The sequence below is a fragment of the Macaca thibetana genome, chromosome 2, assembly GCF_024542745.1.
Source record: "Macaca thibetana thibetana isolate TM-01 chromosome 2, ASM2454274v1, whole genome shotgun sequence".
In the NCBI taxonomy this organism is placed as follows: Eukaryota; Metazoa; Chordata; class Mammalia; order Primates; family Cercopithecidae; genus Macaca; species Macaca thibetana.
In genome coordinates this window covers 194,367,128-194,386,663 of record NC_065579.1, presented here as the reverse complement: position 1 = coordinate 194,386,663, position 19,536 = coordinate 194,367,128, and the positions used below count along the sequence as shown (strand labels likewise).

General features: G+C 39.2%; 1 long non-coding RNA gene across 1 annotated transcript; it reads right to left on the bottom strand.

Annotated features, from left to right (window-relative positions):
• Positions 1–1,654: 1,654 nt before the first annotated feature.
• LOC126947917 (uncharacterized) lies at positions 1,655–18,879 on the bottom strand. The gene is made up of 3 exons (XR_007723256.1): positions 18,732–18,879; positions 4,891–5,075; positions 1,655–3,580 (listed from the first exon to the last, which is right to left on the bottom strand). It is a non-coding gene; the product is annotated as an uncharacterized LOC126947917 (long non-coding RNA).
• Between the last annotated feature and the right edge of the window lie 657 nt (positions 18,880–19,536).

The following is a 19,536-nucleotide window of genomic DNA, read 5'->3' as shown; positions in this document are numbered from 1 at the left end:
AACATTGGCAAGGGACATAAGCAGACACTTCTCAAAAGAAGACACACAAGTGGGATTCTTATTCTATCAAAATAAGCTGCCTTTCTTTTGAAAAATACAAAATCAGACCATTTGAAAATTAACTTTAATTTTACTGATTGACAGTATGTTTCCCCTTCTCTATCTCCTTTTCTTATTTGTGATTTTTTTTCTGATCATTATGAATCCACTCAGCAGTGTAACCTCCATTCTTAATCTGTGTGAATTGTGCTGATGAGCTAGTTAGCTCTCTTAAAATCACCAACAAAAGAGTTTTAAATTTCCTAGTTGGCAATACATTTTTAGCATGACACTGGATACTCTTAGAACAATGACTTCTGGTCCAGGCATTATGGATTATGATGATTAGTTCTCTGGATTTCTATAAGCTTTGAAATTAAGAGATATAAATCTAAAATAAATTGGACTTCATACTCTTTACACATTGATTGGGTTTGTTAATTATTCCATAGGAAAACAGATAAAAGACTTTTGTAGAATTCAATTCTGTTTCACCATATTTAGGGTTACAAGAAGGAACTGACGTAATTGAGAGACTGAATTAACCTCAGTCATCACATGTGATTTTTCTACAGTTTTTTAATGGTACCGATGTTCTTTTCAATATGTCAATGCCTAGCTTGGGTTTCTGGGGGAGACATGAGTAGCTAGTACTATCCATCTAAAGCATAATGTTCATTAGTTGGAATAATAGTGTCATAAGATAGTCTTCAAGATGATGCCCTCAATTTCTTTCCTCCCTGCATGCACATGCTCCTCTTTACATTGGCAGGTAGAGTCAAATCTCCCATTTCTTGAATCTGTGCTGGTCACAATGACTTGTTTTACCAATAGGATACAGCAGAAGTCACATTCTAAGATCTCCAAGGCTAGTTCATAAGAAGATTTGTAGTATTTCCCTGTGTGTCTTGAGACAAACTACCATGTGTGAGGACTCCAGGTAACATGGAGAGGTCAGATAGGCATGACACACAGCAGCCAATGTGCACTGCCAGCCATGTGAGTAACCCGTCTAGGCTCTTTAGCCTAGCTGAGCTTTCAGGTAACTTCAGCAGCAGCCAACAAACAGCAACAGCAAGAAAGACTCCAAAAGAGAACTTTTGTAGTGCTCGTCAACCCACAAAACCATGAGAAATAATGTTATTTAAAATTACTAAACAAATAATAACAATAAACAATATTAAACAATAAATAATTCCTTAAGTTTTGGAATGGCTTACTATTCAGCAAGAGAGAGCTAGAACAAGTACTAAATATTGCAAAATACTGAAAAAGTATAAGTTTACTTGTGTAATATACTTGTATGTTTTAAAGCCATTGACATTTCTGGACAGAGTGTAAAAGTGAGTACTGATTAAATGATTCCCAAGAGTTGTCTGTTGTATCTCAACATCATCATTTACTAATGGGAGCTGTATTTTGCTTTTGGAAAATATACCTTTTAAACTTCATTTAAAACATATACTAACAGTTGTTTAGAAAGGCACATGCTATTTTGAAAAAATTCTGAGAGCACCAGAAAAGTGTAAACTTTCAGCCTCTAATCATATTTATAAGCTGTTTAACCCATAAATCCAAAGTCTGATGGCAAATACATTTATGTTACGCTGACATTTGGATAAATAAGTTAAACTAACAGTTTTCTTTTTAAATGATAGGCCTTATAATTGGTATAATGTTGAGATGGCTGCAGTGGATGGGCTCACCACGATAATAACATTTTCTCTTTAATACTTTTTCAGAACATTAAGTGACAACCAGAGAGTCTAAAGCTGGGTTACACAGCAGTAATAATATCAGAGTGACACTATTTGCAGCAGCAGGACTGGAATTCTTGCTGTTGAGGTTGGTGGTAGAAAACTCAATTATGGGTGGCTTCTGCTTCAGGCTTAGAAGGTGTGTTGGAACATTTCCTGTTTAGAACTTTCTAACACTTCCTGACTAGAGCTGTTTACAATAGAAACAAACCTCTCCGATTTTGAATTTAGCTAATTTATTGTTATAATTTGTTCATATGTTTCTACTTTCATGTAGACAGAAATTGTATCTTATACCTCTTTTTCTTCAGCAACGGTGTGCCTGTCACCTAGTTGAATTGTCACGTTTGTTGAATAAGTAAAGTAGAATTACACCAGAAGTAAACTATTAAATTTATCAACTCTACTCAGAAAACATATAGCTAAGAAAGATGTATGAATCAATTCACTCACTTATTCAACAAACATTTATTAAGTGACTACAGTATACTATGAGCTAGGAATATGGCAATAAACAAATCTCACCTTGTCTCAAACTTCAGTGGATCCAGGAGTCTGTAGAAGTTTAATTCTTGCTCAATCAGCAATTCCTTTTCACTGAAGACTTGGCAAGAAGGTTGGAGAAGGCAAGAGTGTGTGAACCCAGCAGATGTTTGTGATGCACCTACTGTGTGCCAGAAGCTATGGTGTCACAGGATCTGCCTGTCTCCTAGGAAAGGTGAACACCAAAAACATTATTTTAAGCAACAAAAAATGCCAAGTATGCCAAGTGATGGAGAGGCAAAGCACTGGGTCCCAAGAATATAATGGGCACTGGGCCTAGTGCAGGGTCCAGGTGTCTCTGGCATGGTGCGCTCCTAGGTCATTGTTATCCCTCCTTGTTGCTCCTGTTGTCTTCTTCAGTTACATCTGCTTCTCTGCATTTCTTCATTTTACAGTGTGTGGGATGCAGATATCTCTGAACAGGAATAAGCAACTGTATACCTGTTATGCTGTGCTTGATGCTCTGCATTGATGTACACTGGGCCCAGGTTTCCCTGGTGGACTGCTTGGGGCATTCTGATCATCTGGCTCTGAAGACTTGTTCACAGAGGTGTACTTGCCAGACAGGGAAGCCAGAGATCTGGGGTCAAAGCCAGAGATCTGGGGTCCTTTGTTGAGGCCACTCTCACCCTGCTTATCTTCCCTGACATACCTAACAGATGAAGCTCAGGTGAGCGATGCATGTCTCTTTCTTATTGCTCTTTTAGGACAATTATTTAGATGGAAGTAAATGAAAATAATGTTATTAGGGGATAAGATTGAAATCAATCCCATTTGTAAAAAAGGAAGTAGATTATTTGTGAACTGTAATACTTTATTTTTAGTGAGAAATCACCTTAAAACTTGGAACCTGGATACAGGATAATTACTTCATTCTGCAAATGTTCAAATGTTTAGTAACAAACTATATGCCAGGACTGTGCTAGGTACTAGGGATACATGATTGAATATATAGTATAAGATTCCTTGGAGTTTCATATAAATGGCTAATGCAGCATATAGACAGTGTGGTAAAAAGAGATTTCTGAGATGCACAGAGGATAGGTAATAAAGGGTCTTTGAATAATGGATAAATGTGCTTGGACGTTTCACTCAGGGCTGTTGAAGTTTTTGAAAGTCAGTGGTCTCAGAGTTTTGGCATTTTCAGGCCCTGCTAAGTACTTTATTTCTAGCTGATTATTGGCCACCATTACCGATTATCAATTGGCTCTGTCTGATCCAGTAACTCCACCACTGGGTATCTACACAAAGGAAAAGAAATCAATGTATCAGAAAGATGCCTGTACTTGTATGTTTGTTGCAACACTATTCACAGTAGCACAGATATAAATCAACCTAAATGTCCATCAACAGATGATTGTAGAAAGAAAATGTAGAAAATATACACTATGAAATACTATTCAGGCATAAAAAGGAATAAAATCATAACTTTTGGAGACATATGGATGGAACTGGAGGCCATTATTTTAAGTGAAACAAGCCAGACACAGAGTAAATATTATATTTTATCACTCGTAAGTGGGTGCTAAAAGATGTGTAGGTATTGACGTAGAGAGTGGAATGATAACGGAGACTCAGCAGGGTGAGGGGATGGAAGGGGTGAACAGTGAGAAATTACTTCATGGGTACAACGTGCGTTATTTTGGTGATGGATACCCTAAAAGCCCTGACTTCGCCACTGTGCAATCCATGCTTACAGCAAAATTGCACTTGTCACCCATAAATTTATACACGAAAAGTCTTAGACCTCTCTCTCTTCTCTCATAAGCCTCAGAGCTCAGTGATCCCCTTGGATCTCCTCCGCCTGCTGAGTTTTGACTTTCCTACCTAAGTTGATTTTGGGCATAGATAAGGGAGTGTTTCAGGAAGACGCTCTCAGGCACGCTGCTTCTGAAGGAACAGTAGAGGCTCTTGTGGTGGCCTTTATCTATTCACTGCTTTAAGCAAGGAATAAAGCATCTGTGGCTAAAATGTAAAAAACTGTGCTTCCAACCCACTCTTCAGACCTGACAGAAGAGATTTTACAATTTTAAGGGAGCAGCTTTTTCCTGAACCAAAAGGGCAGAGTAGTACAAAGGCCAGTGTCATGTAAGCACCTTTCCCCATCTGTAACATAACTCTCAGATACTATTCTCACAGCTGGAATCGGTACAATGTTTTGACTGAGGTACTGGAAAAGCCTATGAGCTCATTATCATTTGACCATATGAATAATGTAAAATTTAGGCAGAATTTTATTTGAAAGAATTATTTATACAAGTTTTAGTTAGCTGATTTATATTGCGGTTATTTCAAACAATAAAAATCAGATTGTTATGTTGTTAGCTAGAAATATTTACAATAACACGTGGTCTTGATTATCTCACATGATGAATTGAAGATGAAAGAAAAAAGTTTATCTTAGGGAACTCTATGACAGTTTCTGTTTAACTTTGCCTAATAGTGACTTCAAACTGTTGTGCATATAGAGGGAACTCCTGACTGAAGAGACTTTTTTTGACTATTATGCTGCATTTATTATTGTAACTTTTTAAGATCTGGGGGAACATACCTTTAGTCTCAGTTGGCCCAGTAAATGTTTTGGAGTCAGCTTCTGTGTCATGTGCTGAGTACTGAAGCAACAGTGGAGACAAGGCTGCTGCCCTCGCAGAGTCTGGGGGAGAAAATCTGATGGAGTATGGCAGGGAACACGCTGGGAGCATCCCAGGATGCCAAAAGCGCACACAGATGGAACACCTGAGTTAGAACGGGGGAGGGTCAGACAAGGAGAGGTGTCAGGAAAAACAAGGAAAGATCTGCAGGAATAGAAACACTCTTGAGAAATCCATGGGGAATGAAAAGAGAATGGCTGAGCAGCAGCAGACTGTCAAGAAGGAAACCAAGAAGTAGCAGCCAAAGAGGTTGATGGAGAACAAGGAGAAAGATGGTGACACTGAAGCCAAGGAAAGGAAAGTGTTTCAACATTTCTGGAAAACATATCACATGCTCTGTCTTAACCTTGCTGTTTTACCAGTCATATAGCCACATTCCTGGTTCTGAGATGTCCAGCACTAAAGATGTTTCTTTTAGTTTGCTTAACCCAGCATTTGCCAGAATAATCTGGGCTCGGTGTGAGTGTGTGCGTGTGTGCACGCACGCCTGTGTGTTCCACTAATATATCACTGGGGCTAGTGTTCTATACAACATAATTATAAAACACTAGTTTTTAAAACACTGGTTTTATCCATCCTATGTTCAGCTGCAGCAATACTTACAAAGGTCAACTTTGATCACGTGTCTTAGTTAATAAAGAAAACAAAACAAACTAATGAATAAAACCCACCCTGCAGTGGCTCTTCATTACCTGTACAATGGAGCCCACCTGGCTTGGCCTCAGTGCCCTGTGCTGACCTGGCCTTGCTGCCATCTGCCTGCTCCTTTGCCTCCCCTTTCCTCCTGGAGAAGGTAGGGATGATCTGAGCTTTGGCCAGCATGGAACATGTGTCCTTCTCCTAAAGCAGACCACGTTTTCCTGAGTCCACTTTAATCTCTTTTAAAGGTATAGATCAAACAATTTGTATTTTCTGGCCTCTCCTTTTCTCCCCTTCCAATCTCCATAGAGAGATCTGACCTTTCCTTAAAGTTTTTGGTCAGGTCCCACTCCGTTTGCAGTTTTCCTGGTACGTACTTTACTGGTACATGAATTTTGCTATACCAGCCCAGGTTTTTCATTTATGTCTCATTTTATAACATCTTTTTTCTCTTAGAGCTACTTCACTTATTTATTCAATCTTTCCACAATATAATTGTATGTCATATAATTTTATATTTATTTTCATTTCAAATTAAAATAATAATTTTATCATTATTTTCATTGGTATTTATATATCTTTTCTGTAAAAATGGAGACTTTCTAAATAGATCTTTATTAATGTTGAAAGGACAAAGCTTTCAAAGCTTTAAGTCTTTGTCTCAGCCAAAGGGAGTTCCCCGCATGAATGAAGGAATGAAACACTTGCATTGTTGCATTAGATATTATTACAGAGAAAGAGAAACGTGTAATGGAAAATTGCTAACTTTGCCTCAGGGAGATCAGGATGATTCACTGAGAAAGTTTGAATTGGTTTACAAAGCATGGTTCTGAGTTTTCTAGGAGAAGGAGAAAAGTTAGGGTAGGGCATAAGAAGTAATGCCCACATCAAAAAGTTAGAGAGATCTCATATTAACAACCTAACATCACAACTGAAAGAATTAGAAAAGCAAGAAGAAATCAACCACAAAGCTTGCAGAAGACAAGAAATAACTAAAATCAGAGGTGAATGGAAAGAAATTGAGACATAAAAAACTGTTCAAATGATCACTTAATCAAGGTTTTTTGAAAAAATTAATAAGATAGATAGGCACTAGCTAGACTAATAAAGAAGAAAAGAGAGAAGATTCAAATAAATGCAATTATAAATGATGAAGGGAATGTTACCACTGACCCCACAGAAATAAAAATAACAATCAACAACTATTACGAACACCTCTACACACACAAACTAGAAACCCTCAAAGAGATGAATACATTCCTGGACACATACGCCCTCTCAAGACTGAAGCAGGAAGAAATTCAGTCCCTGAGCAGACCAATAATGATCTCCAAAAATTGAATCAGTAAAAAACAGCCTACCAACCAAGAAAAAAAAAAATCCCAGGACCTCATAGATTAACAGTCAAATTTTAACAGATGTACAAAGAAGACCTAGTACCATTCCTACTAAAACTATTTCAAGAAATAGTGGAGGAGGGACTTCTTCCCAACTTGTTCTACGAGGCCAGCATCATCCTGATACCAAAGCCTGGCTGTGACACAACAAAAAAAGAAAGCTTCAGGCCAGTATCCTTGATGAACATCCATTCAATAACCCACAACAAAATCCCTGCAAACCGAATCCAGCAGCACATCAAAAGGGTAATTGACCACAGTGAAGTAGGCTTCTTCCCTGAATGGAAGGTTGGTCCATCATGGGCAAATCAATAAAATGTGATTCATAACATAAATAAAACTAAAGATAAGAACCACACAATTGTCTCAATAGATTCAGAAAAGGCTTTCAGTAAAAATTGAACAATGCTTCATGTTAAAAACTCTTAATAAATGAGGTATTGAAGGAACATACCTCAAATAAAGGCCACCTATGACAAAGTCACAGCCAACACTATACCAAATGGGAAAAATCTGGAAGCATTCTCCTTGAAACCAGCACAAGACAAGGATGCCCTCTCTCACCACTCTTATTCAACATAGTATTAGAAGTCCTTGCTGGAGCAATCAGACAAGAGAAATAAATAAAGGGTATTTAAATAGAAAGAGAAGTCTAACTACCTCTGTTTGCAGACCACATAATTCTCTATTTAAACCCTATAGTTGTGACCCAAAAAGCTCCTTAAGTTGATAACAACTTCCACATGGTTTCAGTACACAAAATTTGCTAGCATTCCTATTCACCAGAAGAGCCAAACTGGGACAAATCAGAGAGGCAATTTTATTCACAATTTCCACAAAAAGAATAAAATACCTAGGAATACAGCTAACCAGGGAGGTAAAAGATCTCTACAATGAAAATTACAAAACACTACTCAAAGAAGTCAGAGAAGACACAAACAAATGAAAAATTATTCCATGTTAATGGAGAGAAAGAACTAATATCATTTAAATGGCCATGCTGCCCAAAGCTATTCCTAGTAAACTACCAATGACATGCTTCACGGAATTAGAAAAAGCTATTTAACAATTTATATAGAACCAAGAAAGAACCTAAGTAGCCAAAGCAATCCTAAGCAAAAAGAACAAAGCTTGAGGCATCACATTACCCGACTTCAAACCATACTATAGCACTACAGTAGCCCAAACAGCATGGTACTGGTACAAAAACAGACACACACACCAATGGAACAGTGTAGAGAGCCCAGAAATAAGACCACACACCTACAACCATGTAATGTTTGACAAAGCTGGCAAAAACAAGCAATGGGGAAAAGTCTCCCTATTCCATAAATGGTTCTGGGATAACTGGCAAGCCATATGCAGAAGATTGAAGCTGGACTTCTTCCTTACACCATATACAAAAACCAACTCAAGATGGATTAAAAACTTAAACATAAAACCCAAAACTATAAAAACCCTGGAAGACAACCTAGGCAATACCACCCTGGACATAAAAGCAGGGAAAGATTTCATGATAAAGGCATCAGAAACAATTATAACAAGTGCAAATATTGACAAGTGGCATCTAATTAAACTTAAAAGGTTCTGCTCAGCAAAAGAAATTATCGATAGAGTGAAGAGACAACCTGCAGACTGAGAAAACATGTTTACAAACTATGTATCCGACAAAGGTCTAATATTCAACACAAGGAACTTAAATAAATTTACAAGAGAAAAATAAACAACCCTCCTAAAAAGTGGCCAAAGAATTGTCTACTCACGTTCTTAGTCTACTTTTTGATGGGATTGTTTGTTTTTTTCTTGGTAATTTGTTTGAGCTCGTTGTAGAATCTGGATATTAGTCCTTTGTCAGATATACAGGTTGTGAAGATTTTTCTCCCATTCTGTGAATTGTCTGTTTACTCTGCTGTTCCTTTTGTCATGAAAAAGCTCTTTAGTTTAATTAAATTCCACCTATTTATCTTTGTTTTTCTTGCATTTGCTTTTGGAATCTTGGTCATGAAATCCTTGCCTAAGCCAATGTCTAAAGGTTTTTTTTCTATGTCATCTTCCAGAATTTTTATAGTTTCAGGTCTTAGATTTAAGTCCTTGATCCATCTCGTGTTGATTTTTGTATAAGGTGAGAGATGAAGATCCAGTTTCATTCTCCTACATGTGTCTTGCCAATTATCCCACCACCATTTGTTGAGTAGGGTGTTCTTTCCCTACTTTGTTTTTGTTTGCTCTGTCAAAGATCAGATGGCTGTAAACATTTGAGTTAATTTCTGCATTCTCTATTATGTTCCACTTGTCTATGTACTTATTTTTATACCAGAACTACACTGTTTTGGTGACTATGGTCTTATGATATAGTTTGAAATGAGGTAATGTGATGCCTTCTGATTTGTTCTTTTTTCTTAGTATTGCTTTGGCCATGCGGGCTCTTTTATGGTTCCATATGAATTTTAAAACTGTTTTTTGTAGTTCTGTGAAGAATGATGGTGGTATTTTGATGGCAATTGCATTGAATGTGTAGATTGCTTTTGGCAGTATGGTCATACACAATTCTTAGAAGGTATACAAATGGCCAACAGACATATGAAAAAATGCTCAACATCCCTAATAATCAGGGAAATGTAAATTACAACCACGATGCGATACCACCTTACTCCCACAAGAATGGTCATAATAAAAAAATGTAAACATAATAGATGTTGGTGTGAATGTGGTGAAAAGGGAACACTTCTACACTGCCAGTGGAAATGTAAAGTAGTACAACCACTATGGAAAACAGTGTGGAGATTCCTTAAAGAACTAAAAGTAGAAGTGCCATTTGATCCTGCAATCCCACTACTGGCTATGTACCCAGAGGAAAAAAAGAAGTTATTATTCAAAAAAGATACTTTTACACATGTATTTATAGCAGCACAATTTGCAATTGCAAAAATGTAGAACCAATCCAAATGCCCATCAACCAATGAGTGGATAAAGAAACTGTGGTATATATGTAGGATGGAGTACTACTCAGCCATAAAAAGAAATGAATTAATGGCAATTGCAGCAACCTGGATGGGACTGAAGACTATTAATTTAAGTGAAGTAACTCAGGAATGGAAAACCAAACATCATATATTCTCACTTATAAGAGGGAGCTAAGCTATAAGGATGCAAAGGCATAAGAATAACAATGGACTTTGGACACTCACGGGGAAAGGGGTAAAGGGGGTGAGGGATAAAAGGCTACAAATTGGATTCAGTGTATACTGATGAAGTGATGGATGTACCAAAATTTTACAAATCACCAATAAAGAACTTACTAATGTAACCAAATACCACCTGTTGCCCCAAAACCTATGGAAATAAAAAAAAAATTAAAAAGTGGGCAAAAGACATGAACACTTTTCAAAAGAATACATACATTTGACCAACAACCATAGAATACAAAGCTCAATATCACTGATCATTAGAGAAATGCAAATCAAAGGCAAAGTGAGACACCATCTCACACCAGTCAGAATGGCTACTATTAAAAAGTCAAAAAATAACAGATGCTGGCAAGGTTGTGCAGAAAGACAATATATACAATGTTGGAGTGTACACTGGCCCTACCATTGTGGAAAGCAGTATGGTAATTCCTCGAAAGAGCTAAAAGCAGAACCATCACTTGACCCATCAATCTCATTACTGGGTATATACCCAGAGGTATATAAATTGTTCTACATAAAGACACAAGCACGTAAATATTTATTGCAGCACTATTCACAATAGTAAAGACATGGAATCAACCTAAATGCCCATCAATGACAGGTTGAATAAAGATAATGTGGGACATTGTAGAGGAAAAATTAAATATAAATTTGAACTCAATTGAACATGGACACAGACAACGGTCACTAAGACCCGGAACAAGTTGTGTGAGCCCCTTGAGGCATTCATTCAGCGCTGCTTCGGAGAACTAGTTATTGAAAAACAACAGACAATTACAAAAACAATTGTACCACCACGCTGGGCTAATTTTTGTATTTTTAGTAGAGAGGGGGTTTTACCATGTTGGTCAGGTTGGTCTCAAACTCTTGGATTCAAGGGACCTGCCTGCCTCGGCCTTCCAAGGTGCTGGGACTACAGGTGTAAGCAACTGCGTCCAGCCTAAAGTGTAGTATAAATCTAGTGTTTTGTTGTTGGTTTTCTATCTAGACAATCTGTTCAGTGCTGAGAATGGGGTGTTGAATTCTCCAGCTATTGTATTAGCATCTATGTCTCCCTTTAGATCTAATAATATTTGGTTTATATTATATATCCTGGTGCTCTACTGTTGGGTGCATATATATTTAGAACTGTTACGTCCTCTTGCTGAATTGATCCCTTTTTCATTATATAACAGCCTTCGTCTTTTTAAAATTACTTTTGACTTAAAGTTTGTTTTATCTGATACGAGTACAGCTACCCTGTTTGCTTTTAGTTTCTGTTTGCATGTAATATCTTTTCCCACCTTTCCAGTCTATGTGTGTCTTTACAGATGAAGTGAATTTCTTGTAGGCAACCTACAGTTGGGCCATGTTTTTTAATCCATTCAGCCAGTCTATATATTTAAAGGGGAGAAAATTAATCAGTTTACATTCAAGACTATTATTGATAGGTGAGGACTTCTGTCATATTGTTAACTATTTTCTGTTTTTTTAATATATCCTTTGTTTCTTTCTTCCCCTCTTATTGTTCATCCTTATAATTTGGTGGTCTTTCTGTAGTGATAAAGTTTGATTCTTTTCTCTTTCTCCCTTTGTGTGTGCTCTACCAGTGAGTTTTATACTGTTTTGTGTTTTCTTGATAGTAATTATCATTTCACTTCCAGAGGTGGGAATCCCTTGGGCATTTCTTATAAAGCTGGTCTAGTGGTGACGAATTCTGTCAGTTTTTGTTTGTCTGAGACATGTCAGGACTTTAGATTCAGGACCTGATTCTAGTTCCCTGCCCTGTGGCAACAAATAGAAACAGATCCCTGGTACCCTGCTTAGGTACTAAGCCAGCTAGTTGTGAGCAGATGAGAAAATCAAATCCTTCTATTTTGCCAGGGATTCAGTCCCAGGATTGTAAATATTACATTTTGCTTTTCATTTCACAGAACTGTGAGATTAGAAGGTGAGCTGGGCAGCCTGCCCAGCAAGACACATTATGATGTATACAACACAGTGAACTATGAAGGAGGTGTCTTTAAAGGCATTTACAGCACATACCTGATTTTGTTTATTTCATTTTGCTCCTTATTTGTAGTAGTAGATAAGGAATTAAGAAAGAAAAAAGAAGTGCTTTGACTAGCTCTTTTGCCTTTGAAAGTAGCATTAGTAAAATCTCCTCTTCTTTTTTATTCTTATAAACTTTACCCAATTCACTCTTCCCCTCAGCCCATCTGTGTTCACTTGATGTTCTTGCTGCTCTCAGTTTTTAAAAGCTTATTCTAAAATTACATGAGAGCAACCCGATTTTGATAAAACTAGAATTCTGGTAGGGATGGCTTACCATGAGGCTGTTGAGAGAGAGGCCCAGGAAGACTTTTGTACTTTTTATTTCAACCTCTCTCAGTTAAACTTACAATTTGGTAGATGATATAATTACCTCCCTTGGGCAGGTCTGTATCTCTGCCTTGGAGAAATAAAATAACAATGTCCAAAGTAGTCTCCTCATTCAAAGGTGTTGCAAATGAAGGCTGTTTTGATCTTCATGTATTAGCATTTGGGTTTTAATCTTTCTGGGACTCCTGATAGAAAATTCCTTTAAATTTATTGTATAATTCTAAAATATTGGACATATTTGCCTCAAGCATCTGTCAATATCCTTATTATTTTAACTCCACTCCACACTGCCCTCATTAGTCATCAGGTCCTACTGATTTTTAACTCCTAAGTATTTCTCAAATCTGTCTCCTTAGTATGTATTGTTGGTTATATAACTCCATCTCCATTGTCACTGTGCTACTTTAGACCATCTTTTCTTGTCTAGATCAGTGCCTGGCTTATATTATGAGCTTTGTAAAGTTGGATCAATGAATGAATGATTCATAATCTGGACAACTGCACTCTAACACTTAACTGAATAAAATATCTTAGATCTATCTTCCATGTAAAAGCAACTATCTAAAATGAAAATCTTACTTTGATAATCTCCAGCTTAATAAACCTCTTAGATGGCTCCCAGACATCCCCAAAACCATCCCTCATTGCACTGATCAAAAAAATAAAATTTTAAAATTTTAAAACTAAAAAAATTAAACATTTCATTGGTCAAAAAGCAAAAACAAAAATGATCTCTGAGCTTGCCTCGCTCATACCCCAGCCTGCTGTGCACCCCTCTCTCACCCCCAGCCTACAGGGACCACCCAACAACCTCTTCTTTGCTACATAACCCTTACCCTCCGTCTTCAAGACTCATACTTTCTCCTTAGAAAACTTTCCCCCCACTTCCTGGAAACAGTAGATTCTTTCTTGCTTATGGTTTTTGTAATGACATCAGCCATTTAGAATTCATGATGTCTCCAGGCCCCACTGTCTGCCTTTCCACAGATCTTGCTCAGATAATCCATCAGGATTTAGTCACAGATCCAAAGTAAGGAGCTACAAGGGAGCTTCAGGCTTGGTCTCTTTGGGTTGAAGCTAGAAAACTAATCTAAACTAATCACAAAAAACGAAGCCGACTAATAGTCAACCCATACATCCTAGGAATAACTATTGCTTTTTTTGCCCCCAGCCAGTCTCTCCTTCTTTACATTTCTTTTAAACACAGTATATTAACACAACACTGTGTGACAACTGGGATTCAGAAAACCTAGATATAGGTCTCCACCAGCTATGCTATGAGTCAGCCATGAAAACTCTCTGGGCCTCATTGACTGAATCTGTAAAATCTGACTTGATGAGGATTATATTCATTGAACTCTGAGGTCCTGTCCATTTCTTACACCCTGATTCAGAGACCGCACAGAACCCCTAACCCAGACGTTCTTAACTAGGCTTCCTGTATGTCTGGGAAGGTGATGAAAGAACTTCAAGGGGATCATTAGCTCTTTAAATTCTATGTAAAATCCAAGGCAGGGTGCAGTGGCTCATGCCTGTAATCCCAGCACTTTGGGAGGCCGAGACGGGTAGATTGCCTGAGCTCAGGAATTCAAGACCGGCCTGGGCAACATGGTGAAACCCCGTCTCTATTAAAATACAAAATAATCAGCTGGGTGTGGTGGCACGTGCCTGTAGTCCCAGCTACTCAGGAGGTTGAGACATGAGAATTGCTTGAACCCTGGAGGCAGAGGAGGCTGCAGTGAGCTGAGATCGTGCCACTGCACTCCAGCCTGGCGACAGAGTGAGACTCCATCTCAAAAAAGAAAAAAAACAAGAAAGAAACCACGATGAGATGCCATCTCACACTAGTCAGAATGGCTATAGTTAAAGAGTCAAACAATAAATGCTGGTGAGGTTGTAGAGAAATGGGAACTTATACACTGTTGGTGGGAGTGTAGTTCAACCATTATGGAAAGCAGTTTGGCAATTCCTCAAAGAGCTAACAGCAGAACTACCATTCAATAGGTCTGCTTGCAATCCCATTACTGTGTATATTCCCAGAGACATAGAAATTATTCTCCCATAAAGACACATACATTCAAATGTTCATTGCAGCCCTATTCACAATAGCAGACATGGAATCAACCTAAATACGATCAGTAACAGATTAGATAAAATGTGCCACATATACATTATGGAATACTATGCAGTCATAAAATAAAGAGATTATGTCTTTTTTGGCAACATGGATGTAGCTGGAGGCTATTATCCTTAGCAAACTAACACAGGAACAGAAAACCAAATACCACATGTTCTCAGTTGTAAGTAGGAACTAAATAAGAACTTAGGAACTCAAAGAGGAAAACAACAGACATTCAGGTCCATTTGAAATTAGAGGGTGGGAGGAGGGAGGGAAGAAAAAAGATAGCTATTGGGTACTGGGCTTAATATCTGGGTGATAAAATCATCTGTACAGTGAACCCCTGCGACATATGTTTACCTTGTAACAAACCTTCACATGTAACCCCAAACCTAATATAAAAGTTTTAAAAAGTTAAACTTTAAAAACTCTTAGGAAAAAGGATATGCAAAAATCTTGTAACATTAAATTTGGTGATGGTTTCTTGATGGTTACACCAAAAGCATAGGCCACAAAATAAAAAACAGATAAACTGGACTTGATTAAAATATGAAACTTTTGTTTTTTTGATATGAAAAACACTCAGCTGTGTTTTTTGATTTTAAAAAAAAGCACCTCTACTAAAATTTGTTAAGAAAAGCATGAACGACAGAGTGAAATGACAACCAGCAAATGGGAGAAAAGATTTGCAAATCATGTATCTGACTAGGTATATAAGGTATAATATAATAGGCAGAATGTATAAAGAACTTCTAAGGCTCAACAACAGAACAAAACAACAACAGCATTTATAAAAAGGAAGAGGACTTTAATCTATATTGGGTCAATAAGTTTACAGAAAAATGCTCAGCATCACCAGTCATGAGGGACATGCACATCAAAACCACAATGAGATACCCAGTTAAATCTATTAGGGCAGCTATATAAAAACCAAAATAACAAAAAATGAAAAAGAACAAGTACTGGCTAGGATGTGGGGGAAGTGGAACCCTGGTGCATGGCTGTTGAGAATATAAAATGGTTTATCGACTATGACAAATAATTTGGCAGTTCATCAGAAAGTTCTACATAGAATTACCACATGTTTCAGCAACAGGTGGAACACTTCCATGTGTTTCAACTACAAGTGTACCCAAAATAATTAAATGCAAGGACTTAAGCTGCAACCTCTGCCTCTGGGGCGTAAGCGATTCTCGTCCCTCAGTTTCCCAATAGCTGGGACTACAAGGATGGAGACCACATCTAGCTAATTTTTAAATTTTTAGTAGAGACGGGGTTTCGCCATGTTGCCCAGGCTGGTCTCAAACTCCTGAGCTTAAGTGATTTGTCTGCCTCGGCCTCCCAAAGTTTTGGATTACGGGTGGGAGCCACCATGTCTGGCCCCTGTTATTCAATCTAAGAACTGTAGGTTTTAAAATTTTATTCACTTATGCACTGATACTTTCACACCAATTTTTATAGTAGCATCATTTACAGTACAAAATGTAAAAACAAATCCAGATATCTTCTAAGAGATAAATAGATAAAGAAAATGTGGTATGGACACAAAAAGGAATATTATTTAGTCTAAAAATGAATCCAGTGCTGATGGGCATGATGGCTCATGCTTATAATCTCAGAACTTGGGAGGCAAAGATGAGAGGATTTCTTGAGACTGGGACTTTGAGCCCAGCCTGAGCAACATAGCAAAATGCTGTCTCTACAAATGTACAAAAATGTGCTGGCCTTGATGGTGAGTGCCTGTGGTTCCAGCCACAGGGGAGGTCCATCTGCTTCAGAAGGATCACTTGAGCCTGGGGAGTTTGAGGCAGCAGTGAGTCATGATTGCATTGCTGTGCACTCCAGCCGGGGTGACAAAGAGAGGCTCCATCTCAAAAAAAAAAAAAAAAAAAAAAAGCAATGCTGATACATGCTACAATATGGATGAATCTTGAAGACATTCTACTATGTAAAATAATCCAAATGCAAAAGGATAAATATTTAATGCCAAACTGTGTGTGTAAGGGAATGTCATATAAGGCTGGCCCATTCTCAGCAGGAGCACATTGTTAGGATGTTAGAATATTGGTGGCTCATTATGTTTACACACCAGGTTATGGCTGGCAAAGTAGAGAGGCAAGTGCTGCTGTGGTACTCATCTACCCCAATGATTGTTCTGAGTCCTGGGACTGTTATCTGGTGCCTTCCAAGGCTGAAGGTCTGTGTAGACATAATCCTATGCCTCATCTGGGGAGCAGAAAGTTGCATGGGGTATAAGGAGCAGCAGTGATGGCCAGCCATAGCTCTGAGGCTTCCAAATCTGGCTGCCAGTTACTGTCTGTGCAGAGCTCCACACAGGAGATTGGCAAAAGGATGTTAATGGGGTAACACTGTTTCATCTGGCGAGGGGCAAAAGCTTGCTGCTGCCAACAAAGGCCAGCATTGAAATGAGGTGAGTGGAAGAACAGAGGGTTCTCCAAATCAGCCCAGAGATGGCTGAGAAAGGGTCCCTGCACAGACACTGCCATAGCAACTCTAAAGGGCTCTGTCCCATATATTAACACACATATATATACGTACATGAATACACACACAGATACAGACGTAGATGTAGATATTTACTCTATTGCTTCTATTTCTCTAATACAACCTATAACTAGCAAAAGACTGCATAAGTTATCGAAAACATACTAACAAGAAAAGTCCAGAACCAGATGGCTTCACTGATGTATTGTTTTAAACATTAAAAGCTGTAACTCCAATGTTTCTCACTCTAACAATTGCAGTTAGTCAATGCAATATACCAACTCAGTAGACGGAATTTTAGAAAACAACATGATCATTTCAATTGATAGAGAAAAATTTGACATAATCCAAAACACCTTTATGATAACAGCACTTAGTAAACTAGGTAGAGACTAAAACTTCCTCAACATTAATAAAAAGTACATATAAAAAACTCAAAACTACCATTACATGCAATAGTGAAAGACTAAAAACTTCCTCCCTAAGATCAGGAACAAGACAATGATAGTTGCGTTCATCACTTCCGATCAAATTGTAATACAAATCAGGACAGAATAATTGAGAAATACAAGAAAAGAAACACTCAAATTGGAAAAAAAAAATAAGCTTATTTCTACATATAGATTATATATAATTAAAGTCCTAAGTACTAATAGTAAAACTGTTAACAGTAATACAGCTGCAGGAGCTGTTGACAACCATTTAGTTCATGTATTTTAGCCTTTTTTTTTTTTTTTTTTTTTTTTTTTTTTTTTTTTTTTTTTTGAGATAGAGTTTGGCTCTTGTTGCCCAGGCTGGAGTGCAATGGCGTGATCTCGGCTCACCGCAACCTCCACTTTCCGCATTCAAGCGATTCTCCTGCCTCAGCCTCTCGAGTAGCTGGGATTACAGGCATGGCCACCACACCCGGCTGATTTCATACTTTTAGTAGAGACAGGGTTTCACCATGTTGGTCAGGCTGGTCTCCAACTCCCGACCTCAGGTGATCCACCTGCCTCTGCCTCCTGAAGTGCTGGGATTACAGGCGTGAGCCACGGCGCCCGGCCCACTCTAACCAATTTTTTAGCTTGGGTTGCTTTCCCATGCACCTTATAAAAACATTTCCTTCATGCCCCTCGCGCGGGGTGGGTGCTTTCCATTTCACCAGTCACTGTTTGCTCAAATAAACGGGTTAACGTTTTAACATGGACTCCCTTTAATTTTTCACAAGACAGACTGGGGACCCCACGGGCCGCAGCTCCTCCCACGCACACACCGTTTCGGGTTTCTGCCCTGATGACCCACCTGGCGCTCCGGACGATCTGGGGAACACTCAGGGCTTTGGGCGGGTAGCAGGACTCCGCGCAGGGACGGGCCCTGACGGCACGGGCGGGACGCGGAGGTCCCCGCTGCTGGCCCAGCCACCATCCTGCAGCCACAGGGGACTGAGGGACACGCTGCGCCCGAGACTCGGAGCTGACCTTGGGGAGGCCGATCCTGCCGGTGTCACAGCCTGCTCTCCCCTCTCGGGACGCCGAACCCCGCATACTCACCATTTCCCAGCTTCCAGGAGGTCCTGGCATCTTAGCGATGCGTCCCCAAGGACAGCAGATCACAGGGCAACAGAGGCTGTGAGGAGTCGCCCGGAGCTCCCGAGGTGGAGAAGGTGGAAGAGTGGAGACGAGATAGATCCCAAGTTCCGGCGCCAGCAAGAGACAAAGTTCCGGCCAAAGGCTGGAAGCCATGCCCGCCCCTCCTCTCCAACGGCCCGCCTGATTGGAGGGTTCCCACGCTGGCGCCACTGACTGGATAACCCTAACCCCCACCAGGGGGGCGGATCACGAGGTGAGGAGATCCAGACCATCCTGGCTAACACGGTGAAACCCTATCTCTCCTGAAAAATTAAAAAAAATAAAAAGTAAAAAATAAAAAAAAGCCTAGTGTGGTGGCAGGCACCTGTTGTCCCAGTTACTCAGGAGGCTGAGGCAGGAGAACAGCGTGAACCCAGGAGGCAGAGGTTGCAGTGAGCCGAGATGTCGCCACTGCACTCCAGCCTGGGTGACAGGGCAAGACTCCGTCTCAAATAAATAAATAAATAAATAAAATAATAATGGCCGAGTTTGGTGGCTCTCATCTGTAATCCCAGCAATGTGGGAGGCCGAGGCGGACGGATCACCCAGTCACGTGTTACAGACCAGCCTGGCCAATGAGGTGAAGCCCCGTCTCTACTAAAAATACAGCAAATACCCGGGCGTGGTGGCGCGCCTGTAGTCATAGCTACGGGGGGGGGGGGGGGAGGAGTGAGGCAGAGGGATCTCTTGAACCCAGGAGGCGAAGGTTGCCATGAGTCGAGATTGT